A 17,767-nucleotide genomic window follows, 5' to 3' on the forward strand; every position below is an offset into this window, starting at 1 on the left:
CATGTACGTAATTACCCAGACTGCTGCTGACCTGGCTGTGACAAGGCTACATGTACGTAATTACCCAGACTGCTGCTGACCTGGCTGTTACAAGGCTACATGTACGTAATTACCCAGACTGCTGCTGACCTGGCTGTGACAAGGCTACATGTACGTAATTACCCAGACTGCTGCTGACCTTGCTGTGACAAGGCTACATGTACGTAATTACCCAGACTGCTGCTGACCTGGCTGTGACAAGGCTACATGTACGTAATTACCCAGACTGCTGCTGACCTGGCTGTGACAAGGCTACATGTACGTAATTACCCAGACTGCTGCTGACCTGGCTGTGACAAGGCTACATGTACGTAATTACCCAGACTGCTGCTGACCTGGCTGTGACAAGGCTATAGTCTCGGTTGTGCAGGATCCCTTACTGAGGGTTTCAACAGATTACATTAAGAACATAACCTAAGCAAACCCTGCACATCCTACAGCCTTTCTCACATTGTCCTCATATGTCCCTAAAAAAATACTTTACACGTCTTCAAGCACTACCTTCACATGATTAGTGTTAAATAAGCGTATGCACAGACAGTTACACAATGAGTCTCATCTGACACGTGGTACAGGACAGGCCTCTTCAAGGACCTCTTTGTTTGGTTTCCCCCACCTCCACAGCCCCCAGGGTGACCAGCAAACATAGACATGTAATGGTTCTATGTGGACGAATCACGAGACAAAGTGCATTTTTTCAATAAAACGAGCGTAATAAAACATCTACAGATTATTATCTCTGTACCGTTTACCCATCCCTAACATTCCTAATAATAACAGATTATTATCTCTGTACCATTTACCCATCCCTAACATTCCTAATAATAACAGATCATTATCTCTGTACCATTTACCCATCCCTAACATTCCTAATAATAACAGATCATTATCTCTGTACCATTTACCCATCCCTAACATTCCTAATAATAACAGAGCATTATCTCTGTACCATTTACCCATCCTTAACATTCCTAATAATAACAGATCATTATCTCTGTACCATTTATCCATCCCTAACATTCCTAATAATAACAGATCATTATCTCTGTACCATTTACCCATCCTTAACATTCCTAATAATAACAGATCATTATCTCTGTTCCATTTACCCATCCCTAACATTCCTAATAATAACAGATCATAATCTCTGTACCATTTACCCATCCCTAACATTCCTAATAATAACAGATCATAATCTCTGTACCATTTACCCATCCCTAACATTCCTAATAATAACAGATCATTATCTCTGTACCATTTACCCATCCCTAACATTCCTAATACTAACAATGACAACAGATATATAGGTATGGATAGGCTAGTCTTCTCCACAGTGAATTTAATTCAAAAGGACTTGAAAACTCCTCCCTCTCCTTGCCCTTATCCCTCCATTACCCCCTCCCCCTCCCTGGAGTGAACCCCCTGCACCCTGTTCATTACCCCCCTCTCCCCCCAGCCTCATTACCGCATGAGGATTACAACTGCAGGACCACAAGATGGAGGAAGACTGAAGATTGGAGACTGGAAGCCTTTCACAGGCTAACGCAATTATAATTTGCAGCAGTGTGCCACTCAGACAAACACATACAACGTGTGTATATGCTTTACACATGGTAGCACACACATTAATTCATAAGACATAGACTCATTCATTCATACCAAAGTTCTTAATTAGCTATTAAATGAAGAAACAAATGAGGCAGCTACAAACGCTGATAAGAAACATCTTATACTTTATCCCAGGAGATAAGCAAATGGGATATACTGTATTGCTCTGTGGGAAGAATTCATGTGTTACTTATTCTGATAAATGTCTGATATTATTCTCAACATACAGGGTATACATTTTTTGTGTACTGTAAAATCATGAAAATGAAAATGAATACCGTCTACAGACGACAGGGCACCTCAGGAGAAACCCACCTCCCTTCTCTCTCATCTTCACATCATCCTTTGAGGTTGTCGCTTTCACCGTCATTGAGAGCAGCCCATTGTCCTGGAGACCAGTCCCTGACAAACGTCCACTATAGGGTGATTAATGTCACAGAGAATGGTGCCACAGGGGGCTGTCCGTGGGTTAAACACTTCACATACACATTGTTACTACTTCATGTGACTAGTTAAGTGATCTGTGATCCCATCCTCATTCTCTACAATCTGTGACCATGTGTGTGTGTGTGTGTGTGTGTGTGTGTGTGTGTGTGTGTGTGTGTGTGTGTGTGTGTGTGTGTGTGTGTGTGTGTGTGTGTGTGTGTGTGTGTGTGTGTGTGTGTGTGTGTGTGTGTGTGTGTGTGTGTGTGTGTGTGTGTGTGTGTGTGTGTGCGTGTGGGAGGGGGGTTCAAAAGGAGAGTTCAAAGGGTTCATCCTCTGCATGGAGCAGTGAGTTTTCTAGGCATCAGATAATAATTTAGAATGTAGGCAGTTGATGTGTAGTCATGGTGGTCTGAGGATCCAATCCCACCAGCTGCTTGATCAGACTCTTTTCAAGGAACCAATTGAAATCATCGCCACGTTAAATGTTTTAATTGACTACGTACAGTAACAGTTCTACAGTGAGCCAGTTCACTTAAGCTCATCTACACCATCTCCAGGGTAACCAGACATCCAATAAAGTCTCATTAGGTCAGCAATGTTTTTTTTTTCAACAACCAGTTAGCATTGTCGTAAAAATGTTCATTTGCACCGAACTCCGTTTTCTATTAGAGTTTCCCAGACTTTCACACAGCGAGCACCTGACCCACTTTGAGAGAATGAAGCCCCCCTACAGCTCAGCTCTCTGTGAACCCATCAGACCCAGAATCTACAATCCAAAATAAACCCATTCACTGTGCAACAGTCCCCCCACAACCCCCCTTCAGAGCCAGCCATTGAGACCCACTGGCCGTGAAACAAGATTGGGAGTGAAGTGGCGGGAATCCTGTAGGAAGATAGAGAGAGCTATGAGAACCATCCACCCTCCCGCCACGAGGCCCCTCCCCCAGCTCTCCCAGTCCCTGGGGAGTGTTGAGAGGCAGGCGCGCCGTGCCATGGCCCCCTCAACCTCCCAGGGGCAGCATGGAGGAAAGGTCATCCCTGTTGGTTCTGGTATCCTCATTGCACTCTCTGGGTTGCCGGTGTCTCAGCATGCCCTCAGCCTTTCCTCAACACAACAAAGATCAGGTTTATCAGCTCCACTGTACCCAGAGGGCTCCTCTCTCTCTCTCTCTCTCTCTCTCTCCTTCTCTCTCTCTCTCTCTCTCTCTCTCTCTCTCTCTCTCTCTCTCTCTCTCTCTCTCTCTCTCTCTCTCTCTCTCTCTCTCTCTCTCTCTCTCTCTCTCCCTCTCTCTCCTTCTTCTTCTTCTTCTTCTTCTTCTTCTTCTTCTTCTTCTTCTTCTCTTCTTCTTCTCTCTTCTTCCCCAAGGTCAAAGCCCCAACCCAGCCCCATGAGGGCAGACTGTTAGAACCTCTCATGTGATTGATTAGGACATTAATGGAGAACAGAGGAATGCGGGAGGAAATGCTTCCCCATCTCAGCACCATTCATTAGCAACAAGTGAACACACATTAAACACTCTAAAAGCAATATCGGGGTTTATGTAAGGCTCTTGTTGCTTGAGTTGTGTACAACAAAGTGTGAGAGAGAAAAGCTCCCCCATTTCCTTTATAACAGAGGAGATTCAATAAGAGAATAAGAGAATAAGAGAGATGATAATTCAAACTCTCTCTTACTATTTCCAGAGGGTCTCTTGTTGGATGAAAAATGAATGGAGCCTTAGTCAATGTGATGTGTATTTTTATTTATTGTTTCAGGACTGAAACTGTAGTTAAAGGGAAATGTATTTATTTATTTTTTATGTAACTGTATAGCTCAGCGAGTTGGAAAACGTGGTGAATAGATCCATATCCACTGAACTGTAGGAGGGTAGGATTACACATGAACTCATGTGCATCAGCCTCTTACCTGAGATCAATAATTATAACATACTGGAACAGTACTACTGCACATTCTTTCGAGACATCTTTGTTGCGTTAAAATGTCTAAAAGAATGTCTGGAATGATTTCTAAAGTAGAGGTGTGGAACAAAAGCCATTTCTGCATCTTTTGAATTCCCTGCTGCATGTGTGAATCACGGTGGTAATCCAAACGCTGGAATTGCCTTTGAAAAAAACTTGTCCAGCCCAATTTTCCCTCCCTTTTTCCAAGGTCTTTGTGTCTCTGTGAACTTGCTGGCCTTGGATCTAATACAAAGCCTGCTGAGAAGAATGGTCCAGGATATCTTCTGCAGCCACTGCTGCCACACACAACTCCTTTCAGAGAGTTAGAACCACCAATCTTCAATCTCAGCAGGCCTTCCTTTGTAACCTAGCCTACACTCCATTAATAAATATCCAGCTTTTAATTTATTGGTCATGAAATTAACATCATAGTTTTTTTGTTACTAAAGTACCGTTTATTGTTATTGGCATAAGCTCTGTGTCACTATTTTATATATATATATATATATAAAATGTATATATATTTTTTCTTGTATCAACATTTCATTCTCATGATAGCAGTAATAATTTGGATTTATAGAAGAGTGAATTATTTTGGTGGTAGTATAGCTGTAGATCCAATATTCAAAGATAACAAACATACAAGGACCCTGTGTATTTTCTGTTAATGAGCTTTCAAATGACTGTCACAGACTTTGTTTGCCGAAATGAATGCACGGTTGCAGACGAGGGCCACTTTGAGTGGTTTAAAGAGGTCGTAAATAGAAGCTTCTTGTGAAAACTTCCCAGTTCACTTCCTTGGCTGTGACCCTGTTGAATCCCACCCACAATGCCTTGTTGGAATGCCTGATGGGTGGGCGGAACTATGCTGCCGGCAGCATTCCATGGTTGAGATTCCAGCAGACAGGCAGGCAGGCAGCTCTGAGAGATGAAAGGTGGAGGGGGAGTTGCTTCTGGGCTGGGTTACACACATCTTCCCATGGTCTCTCTGGACACGGGACCACACCAGGCCCCACACGCACACACATTGGGGAGAATACGGTCACTACCCATTACTGGTGATGTGGGGTTCCCATAAAACTAGACTAGAGGATGAAATTGGGGTCATAGTGAATTTAGAAGCATGTGGTGAAGGCTATGAGGTTATGGAGTATCTTGTAGCGCACAGGACTACTGGGGATCTTTGTCTGTCTGTCTATTGGAATGGCACTTTGAATCAAACAAAACCTTGCACTGTAGCATACTAATCCGCTTGACAACATTAAGTTTGGGAAGAAGCTTTTTGAGAAGGAGCTTTTAGAAAAAGGCTCTTGTACATAGCTTTCATGAAGCTCAGCAGATTCCATTTTTTTTTAAATGTACATTTTTTTTTTCATTTAGCTGACGCTCTTATTCAGAGCGACTTACAGTTCGATTAAGTTCAGTTGTTGTCCTAAAATACAAAATGACATCAGAATCTGAAAGCTGTTATTTTTTTAAACCCTCAGAGAACAAGCAGAGGAGAAACATGTTGGGTTGGGGGGAGGGGGCTCCTGCACGTGGGGCGACCATGTGGCTCCTCCCCTCTACAGAGCATGGCTGCAGACATGAGGAGACTTTCAGAAGCTCAGGAACAAAGACAACCTCTCCAGAAAAGGCAGGCCTCACAAAGGGGTCATTTTTACATTCAGACAGAATAGAAAATCATCCTTAACATTACACATTTTTAGGATTGTTGTTTGTATAATCATGATAAAATGACTTAAATGTAAATGATAGATTAGTAGAAGGGTGTCTTGTGATTTTCTGTGTACTGGCTAACCTGGAGACAGTCTCATAAACTACAGTGTGTGGACTATTCATCCTCAGTGGACTTTCCCTGCTATTGTCTTCACTCACAAGGTGAAAAAAGTTTTGTGAACCTGAATATGACACCAGCTGAAGTTGATATACATTCATGGCCATCGATGCCTTAATTTACACCTCCTAATTGATGTTTATAGTCAAAACCCTGCACTATTCCATGTAAATAAAAATGTGTTCTTAACTGACTTGCCTAGTTAAATAAAGGTAAAAAAAAAAAATATATATACAGTGGGGCAAAACAAAAAATTATTTAGTCAGCCACCAATTGTGCAAGTTCTCCCACTTAAAAAGATGAGAGAGGCCTGTAATTTTCATCATAGGTACACAACTATGACAGACAAAATGAGAAAAAAAAATCCAGAAAATCACATTTTACGATTTTTAATGAATTTATTTGCAAATTATGGTGGAAAATAAGTATTTGGTCACCTACAAACAAGCAAGATTTCTGGCTCTCACAGACTTGTAACTTCTTCTTTAACCTCTTGCTCCTACCTGGCACACTGGCGTCCCATCTAGAGCTCTGGAAATGCAAATGCGCTACGCTAAATGCTAATAGTATTAGTTAAAACTCAAACGTTCATTGAAATACACATGCAGGGTATTGAATTAAAGCTACACTCATTGTGAATCCAGGCAACAAGTCAGATTTTTAAAATGCTTTTCGGCGAAAGCATGAGAAGCTATTATCTGATAGCATGTAACATCCCAAAAGACCCGCAGGGGACGTAAACAAAATAATTAGCATAGTCGGCGCTACACAAACCGCACAAATAAAATATAAAACATTCATTACCTTTGACCATCTTCTTTGTTGGCACTCCTAGATGTCCCATAATCACTATTGGGTCTTTTCTTCGATTAAATCGGTCCATATATAGCCTAGATATCGTTCTATGTAGACTGTGTGATAAACGAAAAAAAATAGCGTTTCATAACGTAACGTCATTTTTTTAAAATTCAAAAAGTCAACGATAAACTTTCACAAAACACTTCGAAATACTTTTGTAATGCAACTTTAGGTATTAGTAAAAGTTAATAAGCGATCAAATTAATCACGAGACAAAGTGTTTTCTATAGGGATCCGTCTTGAAATACTGTCCGTGTATTTCTCAACCAAAATATCCGGTCGGAGACCGGAAGAAATGGGCTGTCTCTTGTTCGTTTGACCAAGAAACAAATCCTAGGCAAATGACAAGACTGACAAGACTGTTGACATCGATTTTTAACAGAATGTTCGAAAAAGTAGAGGGTCGACTGAAGAGGTTAAGAGGCTCCTCTGTCCTCCACTCGTTACCTGTATTAATAGCACCTGCTTGAACTTGTTATCAGTATAAAAGACACCTGTCCACAACCTCAAACTGTCACACTCCAAACTCCACTATTTGGCCAAGACCAAAGAGCTGTCAAAGGACACCAGAAACAAAATTGTAGACCTGCACCAGGCTGGGAAGACTGAATCTGCAATAGGTAAGCAGCTTGGTTTGAAGAAATCAACTGTGGCAGCAATTATTAGGAAATGGAAGACATACAAGACCACTGATAATCTCCCTCACAAGATCTCACCCGTGGGGTCAAAATGATCACAAGAACGGTGAGCAAAAATCCCAGAATCCCAGAACCACACAGGGGGACCTCGTGAATGACCTGCAGAAAGCCTACCATCAGTAGCACACTACGCCGTCCAGGGACTCAAATCCTGCAGTGCCAGACGTGTCCCCCTGCCAGTACATGTCCAGGCCCGTCTGAAGTTTGCTAGAGAGAATTTGGATGATCCAGAAGAAGATTGGAAGAATGTCATATGATCAGATGAAACCAAAATATAACTTTTTGGTAAAAACTCAACTCGTTGTGTTTGGAGGACAAAGAATACTGAGTTGCATCCAAAGAACACCATACCTACTGTGAATCATGGAGGTGGAAACATCATGCTTTGGGGCTGTTTTTCTGCAAAGGGACCAGGACGACTGATCCATGTAAAGGAAAGCATGAATGGGGCCATGTATCGTGAGATTTTGAGTGAAAACCTCCTTCCATCAGCAAGGGCATTGAAGATGAAACGTGGCTGGGTCTTCCAGCATGACAATGATCACAAACACACCGCCTGGGCAACGAAGGAGTGGCTTCGTAAAAAGCATTTCAAGGTCCTGGAGTGGCCTCGCCATTCTCCAGATTTCAACCCCATAGAAAATCTATGGAGGGAGTTGAAAGTCCGTGTTGCCCAGCAACAGCCCCAAAACATCACTGCTCTAGAGGAGATCTGCGTGGAGGAATGGGCCAAAATACCAGCAACAGTGTGTGAAAACCTTGTGAAGACTTACAGAAAACATTTCACCTCTGTCATTGCCAACAAAGGGTATATAACAAAGTATTGAGATAAACTTTTGTTATTGACCAAATACTTATTTTCCACCATAATTTGCAGCTCTGGGTTAACCTGGTGCCAACGTAGAATTATTATACAATCAAACATGTTAAGAATGTAACTTCTCTTCATTGTGATTGTTTAGTTAATTGAACACCCTTGTGCATGTCTGTTATGGGTTCTGTATGTATGCAGACATGCACAAGAGTGTTCAATTAACTAAACAATCACAATGAAGAGAAGATACATTCTTAACATTTTTGATTGTATAATAATTCTACGTTGGCACCAGGTTAACCCAGTACTGTAGGCTACATTTAAAAAAAACAATGTTTGGGATGTCCATATTCCAGATGAAATGAATGATGCTAGTCTGACGTCGGACACAGGAACCCACACTACCCCATGGCATGCTGACTCCAGCTCTGACATCACAAAGCACGCACGCACTGCCACCCAACCCCAGACCTTCATTGTCACATGTATTATGATGACTTACTATACAGACCAGAGACTTCACCACTAGCATTGTGTGTCCACTACATTATTTTATATCATTATATAAGGTCTAATGTCTGGGCCACACAAGATGAGAAGAATGCTCAACGTAATGTGTGTGTATGTGTGTGTGGGTGTGTGTCTGTGTGTGTGTGTGTGTGTGTGTGTGTGTGTGTGTGTGTGTGTGTGTGTGTGTGTGTGTGTGTGTGTGTGTGTGTGTGTGTGTGTGTGTGTGTGTGTGTGTGTGTGTGTGTGTGTGTGTATGAATGCGTGCGCGTGTGTGTGTGTATGTATTACGTTGAAGTAGAGTGTGTGTGTGTGGATATATTTAGGATGGCTCCTATGCAGTGGCACTCTGCACTGCAGGGTCTGGCTTCAAGCCCAAACTCCTCTGTTACCTTGGAAACGTGCTGCAGCCTGGCATCAGAGGGGAGCAACCTAATTTAAGCATTTTTGGCCTCGCCCTTGTGACTGAGTCTGGCTCTCCAAAACACGTCACAGAAAACTGCCTTTTCAAGCACATTACTACACAGCCAATCCTACTGGTACTGCTCTGGTTTGCTTACAACTCAAAATATATTGCATTATTTCATTGTAGTGGATCAATTCAACCAACCAATTCTTTGAGAATTTCCTTCTATTTCAATAATTTTCCACCCCCTAACCCCTTGTACCTAAAATGGAATTTGTTATTTTATCATGACATTTTAGTCATTTAACCAGTTCAGAGTATTGCATGGTGGAACAGACTTCTATCTAAAGAGACCACTGACTCGGAGAAGACCACATTTAACATTGTATTTTATAGCAGAGAAGGAATTTCTGTCGCCACCAAAACACTCCGGTTCTCAGTGCAGAACAAGATGGTAGCCTAGTGGTTAAGAGCAGTTAAGAGTGTTGGGCCAGTAACTGAAAGGTTGCTGGTTTGAATCCCTGTGCCAGCAAGGTGGAAAAATTTGCTGTTCTGCCCTTCAGCAAGGCAGTTAGCTGGATATGGATTAAGGCAACCCCCGCACCTCTCTGATTCAGAGGAGTTGGGTTGAATGCAGAGACACATTTCAGTTGAACGGATTCAGTTGTACAACTGACTAGGTATCCCCTTCCATTATCAGTGTTAAAGATACTGAGTTTGCAAACGTTATAGTTCATAGTTCAATTAAGCCCCATGGCAAAATGTATAGTCAGCATGAGTTCCTAGAAAGGAATGTGATCTGTTCTATTGCTAGATAGGAAGCACATTGCTGACCTTTAAAACAACAGTCACTGCTGTAGCCACTGAATGAGAGATAAGAAGTGTTTCATAAGGGCCCCTGGTGTTTTCCCAATAGCCCCTTCCCCTCTCCACACCAAGACAAAGAAAGAGTGGATCGAATCATATCATATTCTCAATAAGTCTGCTATTAAAATGTTTTTTAAATTAAAATTAGAACAATTATGTTACGTTAATGGGTTGTATTTCGTAAAGGGGTGGCGACAAATTAGACCTGACTACAGGCTCTACTCTGGTGTCTCTTGTTGTTGGATGATCTCTTAGTTCCCCCTACTGGCTACAATATACATTCCACAGAACCACACACTTTCACAAACCATTTGTACAAATACTTTTTTTCTTGTTCTCACAAATGTTTGACAGAGGAAATACTACTGAAATGTTTGCTCGTCTTTGGTTTGATGAATAGACTATGAATAACAAAATAGCCACACAAAACAAGAGATTATGAGAAAACAGGCAGACCCTTTAGTAACTGACTCCAGGACTTCCTCTTGTTAAGACAACCCCTCATATTTCACTTTCAAATGAGCATCCCCCTTCCTGTTTTTTCAATGTCTCTCTCACACACACAGGCATGCACACACACACACACACACACACACACACACACACACACACACACACACACACACACACACACACACACACACACACACACACACACACACACACACACAGGCACGCACACACACACACACACACACACACACACACACACACACACACACACACACACACACACACACACACACACACACACACACACACACACACACACACACACACACACACACACACACACACACACACACACAGGCACACACACACACACACGCACACACACACACACACACGGAATGTCAGTACAGGTCCACTATAAGAAATGAGTGTGGTGAGGGGAAATTGTCCAGATCTGAGCCTCCCATAAAGCTGTCACTTCACAGTCCATGTGTCAGCAAACTGAATGACTATCTTTGTCAGGGAGGTGGGACACAGAGCTTCAGTCTGTACCTTTTATCCTCATGTCACCAGGAGGAAGAGCCCCGGCGCTCAGCTGAATCAAATAACCCTCATCATTAAACTTAGAATTTGAATCAGGGTAGTGCTAGAGGCAAAACCCCAACATGGGACCTGGAGGAAGAGGACTCAGTTTGGAGAAACCCCACTGGCACCAGGAGGAAGAAGGGTTCGCGTTAGGGTTACTACCCTTTTGGGACCAGGAGGAAGAGGGCGCTTTTGTATGGTTCTTTACAGAACATGGGACCAGGAGGAATGGTTCTGTAAATAACATTTTTCCACTAACCAGGTTCTTTGTAGGTCATTTTGAAGAACCATATCACTAACAATTAGGGGAAGAGGGTTCTTCTAAGATCCTCAAAATTCTGTGAAGAAACTTAGGGACCTTGAGATGAAAATTGCCCCCAAAGGTTCTTCCAAGAACCCCACTGGGACCAGGAGGAAAAGGGGTTCAGAGGAACAAATCTTACTGGGACCAGGTTCTTGCAGGAACCTAGAGCCCATCTGAAACATTTGGACCAGGAGGAAGCAGGTGCAGGCACTTAACTGAAAAATGTAAAGCTCCAACTGGGACCAGGAGGAAATGGTTTCTGATGACACCATCTATCTATTCAGGATTTGGAAATCTTTCTAAAACAGAAAATGGACACAACTCAATGGAACCATTCAGGAAGACTATGTACTGGGCTGTAAGAGGGGCTGGAGCTACAGTTAAAGGCTGCCTGAACCCCACTGGGACTGTCTGGAGGTAAGAGACAAGAGGCAGACAACGTTACTGGGACCAGGAGGAATGTTATGGAGATCAGAGGAGACCATCCCACTGGGACCAGGAGGAAGAGGGGTGCTTCAATGAAAATCGAACCCCCTGGGACACTTTGGAGGAAGAGGGCGCTCCTGGGACGCTCCCACTCCTGCCCAGGAGGAAGAGGGGCGCTCAGTGGTCGACGACCCCCTGGGACCAGGAGGAAGAGTGGTCCTCAGAGGCCCCTCTTTCCACAAGCATTGGCCCACTAGGACCAGGAGGAAGAGGGGCGCTCAGGGGAGACACCCCCACTGGGACCAGGAGGAAGGGTGGCGCTCAGAGGAGGTACTAGGACCAGGAGGAAGAGGGGCCCCTGGCAGTTCGCAGCCCCGCTGGGACCAGGAGGAAGAGGGGCGCTCAGGGGAGACAAATCCCACTGGGACCAGGAGGAAGAGGGGCGCTCAGAGGAGACGAACCCCACTGGGACCAGGAGGAAGAGGGGCGCTCAGAGGAGACAAACCCCACTGGGACCAGGAGGAAGAGGGGCGCTCAGGGGAGACGAACCCCACTGGGACCAGGAGGAAGAGGGGCGCTCAGAGGAGACGAACCCCACTGGGACCAGGAGGAAGAGGGGTGCTCAGAGGAGACGAACCCCACTGGGACCAGGAGGAAGAGGGGCGCTCAGGGAGACGAATCCCACTGGGACCAGGAGGAAGAGGGGTGCTCAGGGAGACGAACCCCACTGGGACCAGGAGGAAGAGGGGCGCTCAGTGGAGACGAATCCCACTGGGACCAGGAGGAAGAGGGGCGCTCAGTGGAGACGAACCCCACTGGGACCAGGAGGAAGAGGGGCGCTCAGAGGAGACGAACCCCACTGGGACCAGGAGGAAGAGGGGTGCTCAGGGGAGACGAACCCCACTGGGACCAGGAGGAAGGGGGCTCAGGGAGACAAACCCCACTGGGACCAGGAGGAAGAGGGGCGCTCAGTGGAGACGAACCCCACTGGGACCAGGAGGAAGAGGGGTGCTCAGAGGAGATGAACCCCACTGGGACCAGGAGGAAGAGGGGCGCTCAGAGGAGACGAACCCCACTGGGACCAGGAGGAAGAGGGGCGCTCAGAGGAGACGAACCCCACTGGGACCAGGAGGAAGAGGGGCGCTCAGGGGAGACGAACCCCACTGGGACCAGGAGGAAGAGGGGCGCTCAGAGCAGACGAACCCCACTGGGACCTGAAGGAAGAGGGGTGCTCAGTGGAGACGAACCCCACTGGCACCAGGAGGAAGAGGGACGCTCAGAGGAGACAAATCCCACTGGGACCAGGAGGAAGAGGGGCGCTCAGAGGAGACGAATCCCACTAGGACCAGGAGGAAGAGGGGCGCTCAGATGAGACGAACCCCACTGGGACCAGGAGGAAGAGGGGCGCTCAGAGGAGACGAACCCCACTGGGACCAGGAGGAAGAGGGGCGCTCAGGGGAGACGAACCCCACTGGGAGCAGGAGGAAGGGGGGTGCTCAGGGGAGACAAACCCCACTAGGACCAGGAGGGAGAGGGGTTCTCAGAGGAGACGAACCCCACTGGGACCAGGAGGGAGAGGGGTTCTCATTGGTGATGAACCCCACTAGGATCAGGAGGAGTGTGGTGTCAGGAAAATAACCTCACACCCAACGTCAACAAAACTAAGGAGATGATTGTGGACTTCAGGACTTCAGGAAACAGCAGAGGGAACACCCCCCTATCCACATCGATGGAACAGTAGTGGAGAGGGTAGTAAGTTTTAAGTTCCTCGGCGTACACATCACAGACAAACTGAATTGGTCCACCCACACAGACAGCATCGTGAAGAAGGCGCAGCAGCGCCTCTTCAACCTCAAGAGGCTGAAGAAATTCGGCTTGTCACCAAAAGCACTCACAAACCTTTACAGATGCACAATCGAGAGCATCTTGTCGGGCTGTATCACCGCCTGGTACGGCAACTGCTCCGCCCACAACCGTAAGGCTCTCCAGAGGGTAGTGAGGTCAGCACAATGCATCACCGGGGGCAAACTACCTGCCCTCCAGGACACCTACACCACCCGATGTCACAGGAAGGCCATAAAGATCATCCAGGACAACAACCACCCAAGCCACTGCCTGTTCACCCCGCTATCATCCAGAAGGCGTGGTCAGTACAGGTGCATCAAAGCTGGGACCGAGAGACTGAAAAACAGCTTCTATCTCAAGGCCATCAGACTGTTAATCAGCCACCACTAACATTGAGTGGCTGCTGCCAACACACTGACTCAACTCCAGCCACTTTAATAATGGGAATTGATGGGAAATTATGTAAAATATATCACTAGCCACTTTAAACAATGCTACCTAATATAATGTTTACATACCCTACATTATTCATCTCATATGTATACGTATATACTGTACTCTATATCATCTACTGCATCTTTATGTAATACATGTATCACTAGCCACTTTAACTATGCCACTTTGTTTACATACTCATCTCATATGTATATACTGCACTCAATACCATCTACTGTATCTTGCCTATGCCGCTCTGTACCATCACTCATTCATATATGTTTATGTATATATTCTTTACCCCCTTACACTTGTGTCTATAAGGTAGTAGTTTTGGAATTGTTAGCTAGATTACTTGTTTGTTATTACTGCATTGTCGGAACTAGAAGCACAAGCATTTCGCTACGCTCGCATTAACATCTGCTAACCATGTGTATGTGACAAATAAAATTTGATTTGATTTGATTTTGATTTGCTCAGGGGAGATGAACCCCACTGGGACCAGGAGGAAGAGGGGTGCTCAGGGGAGACAAACCCCACTGGGACCAGGAGGAAGAGGGGTGCTCAGGGGAGATGAACCCCACTGGGACCAGGAGGAAGAGGGGCGCTCAGAGGAGACTAATCCCACTGGGACCAGGAGGAAGAGGGGCGCTCAGAGGAGACTAATCCCACTGGGACCAGGAGGAAGAGGGGCGCTCAGGGGAGACTAATCCCACTGGGTTCAGGAGGAAGAGGGGCGCTCAGAGGAGACCCCGGTTGTGCTCGTGGAGGCGCTGGAAGAACTCCCTGTCTTTCCCAGCGGTCCATGGCGGTGCCAAGATGGTGGAGCATTGCTGCGTGCTCCCGGACGCGCTGCTCCACCCCTAATATGCGGGGTACCTGCTCCTGCTGACTCCATTGTTCCGATCGGTAATTCTGTAGTGAGGTGCGTACTGGTAGGTATGGTGACTATGTAGTGAGGTGCGTACTGGTAGGTATGGTGACTATGTAGTGAGGTGCGTACTGGTAGGTATGGTGACTATGTAGTGAGGTGCGTACTGGTAGGTATGGTGACTATGTAGTGAGGTGCGTACTGGTAGGTATGGTGACTATGTAGTGAGGTGCGTACTGGTAGGTATGGTGACTATGTAGTGAGGTGTGTACTGGTAGGTATGGTGACTGTAGTGAGGTGCGTACTGGTAGGTATGGTGACTATGTAGTGAGGTGCGTTCTGGTAGGTATGGTGACTATGTAGTGAGGTGCGTACTGGTAGGTATGGTGACTATGTAGTGAGGTGCGTACTGGTAGGTATGGTGACTATGTAGTGAGGTGCGTACTGGTAGGTATGGTGACTATGTAGTGAGGTGCGTACTGGTAGGTATGGTGACTATGTAGTGAGGTGCGTACTGGTAGGTATGGTGACTATGTAGTGAGGTGCGTACTGGTAGGTATGGTGACTATGTAGTGAGGTGCGTACTGGTAGGTATGGTGACTATGTAGTGAGGTGCGTACTGGTAGGTATGGTGACTATGTAGTGAGGTGCGTACTGGTAGGTATGGTGACTATGTAGTGAGGTGCGTACTGGTAGGTATGGTGACTATGTAGTGAGGTGCGTACTGGTAGGTATGGTGACTATGTAGTGAGGTGCGTACTGGTAGGTATGGTGACGTATGGTAGGTATGGTGACTATGTAGTGAGGTGCGTACTGGTAGGTATGGTGACTATGTAGTGAGGTGCGTACTGGTAGGTATGGTGACTATGTAGTGAGGTGCGTACTGGTAGGTATGGTGACTATGTAGTGAGGTGCGTACTGGTAGGTATGGTGACTATGTAGTGAGGTGCGTACTGGTAGGTATGGTGACTATGTAGTGAGGTGCGTGGTAGGTATGGTGAGGTATGGTGACTATGTAGTGAGGTGCGTACTGGTAGGTATGGTGACTATGTAGTGAGGTGCGTACTGGTAGGTATGGTGACTATGTAGTGAGGTGCGTACTGGTAGGTATGGTGACTATGTAGTGAGGTGCGTACTGGTAGGTATGGTGACTATGTAGTGAGGTGCGTACTGGTAGGTATGGTGACTATGTAGTGAGGTGCGTACTGGTAGGTATGGTGACTATGTAGTGAGGTGCGTACTGGTAGGTATGGTGACTATGTAGTGAGGTGCGTACTGGTAGGTATGGTGACTATGTAGTGAGGTGCGTACTGGTAGGTATGGTGACTATGTAGTGAGGTGCGTACTGGTAGGTATGGTGACTATGTAGTGAGGTGCGTACTGGTAGGTATGGTGACTATGTAGTGGTGCGTACTGGTAGGTGGTGACGTACTGGTAGGTATGGTGACTATGTAGTGAGGTGCGTACTGGTAGGTATGGTGACTATGTAGTGAGGTGCGTACTGGTAGGTATGGTGACTATGTAGTGAGGTGCGTGACTGGTAGGTATGGTGACTATGTAGTGAGGTGCGTACTGGTAGGTATGGTGACTATGTAGTGAGGTGCGTACTGGTAGGTATGGTGACTATGTAGTGAGGTGCGTACTGGTAGGTATGGTGACTATGTAGTGAGGTGCGTACTGGTAGGTATGGTGACTATGTAGTGAGGTGCGTACTGGTAGGTATGGTGACTATGTAGTGAGGTGCGTACTGGTAGGTATGGTGACTATGTAGTGAGGTGCGTACTGGTAGGTATGGTGACTATGTAGTGAGGTGCGTACTGGTAGGTATGGTGACTATGTAGTGAGGTGCGTACTGGTAGGTATGGTGACTATGTAGTGAGGTGCGTACTGGTAGGTATGGTGACTATGTAGTGAGGTGCGTACTGGTAGGTATGGTGACTATGTAGTGAGGTGTGTACTGTAGGTATGGTGACTATGTAGTGAGGTGGTAGGTATGGTGACTATGTAGTGAGGTGCGTACTGGTAGGTATGGTGACTATGTACTATGTGAGGTGCGTACTGGTAGGTATGGTGACTATGTAGTGAGGTGCGTACTGGTAGGTATGGTGACTATGTAGTGAGGTGCGTACTGGTAGGTATGGTGACTATGTAGTGAGGTGCGTACTGGTAGGTATGGTGACTATGTAGTGAGGTGCGTACTGGTAGGTATGGTGACTATGTAGTGAGGTGCGTACTGGTAGGTATGGTGACTATGTAGTGAGGTGCGTACTGGTAGGTATGGTGACTATGTAGTGAGGTGCGTACTGGTAGGTATGGTGACTATGTAGTGAGGTGCGTACTGGTAGGTATGGTGACTATGTAGTGAGGTGCGTACTGGTAGGTATGGTGACTATGTAGTGAGGTGCGTACTGGTAGGTATGGTGACTATGTAGTGAGGTGCGTACTGGTAGGTATGGTGACTATGTAGTGAGGTGCGTACTGGTAGGTATGGTGACTATGTAGTGAGGTGCGTACTGGTAGGTGACTATGTGTGAGTGACTGGTAGTGGTGAGGTGCGTACTGGTAGGTATGGTGACTATGTAGTGAGGTGCGTACTGGTAGGTATGGTGACTATGTAGTGAGGTGCGTACTGGTAGGTATGGTGACTATGTAGTGAGGTGCGTACTGGTAGGTATGGTGACTATGTAGTGAGGTGCGTACTGGTAGGTATGGTGACTATGTAGTGAGGTGCGTACTGGTAGGTATGGTGACTATGTAGTGAGGTGCGTACTGGTAGGTATGGTGACTATGTAGTGAGGTGCGTACTGGTAGGTATGGTGACTATGTAGTGAGGTGCGTACTGGTAGG

Source organism: Oncorhynchus keta, chromosome 27 (assembly GCF_023373465.1).
Source record: "Oncorhynchus keta strain PuntledgeMale-10-30-2019 chromosome 27, Oket_V2, whole genome shotgun sequence".
Lineage (NCBI taxonomy): Eukaryota > Metazoa > Chordata > Actinopteri > Salmoniformes > Salmonidae > Oncorhynchus > Oncorhynchus keta.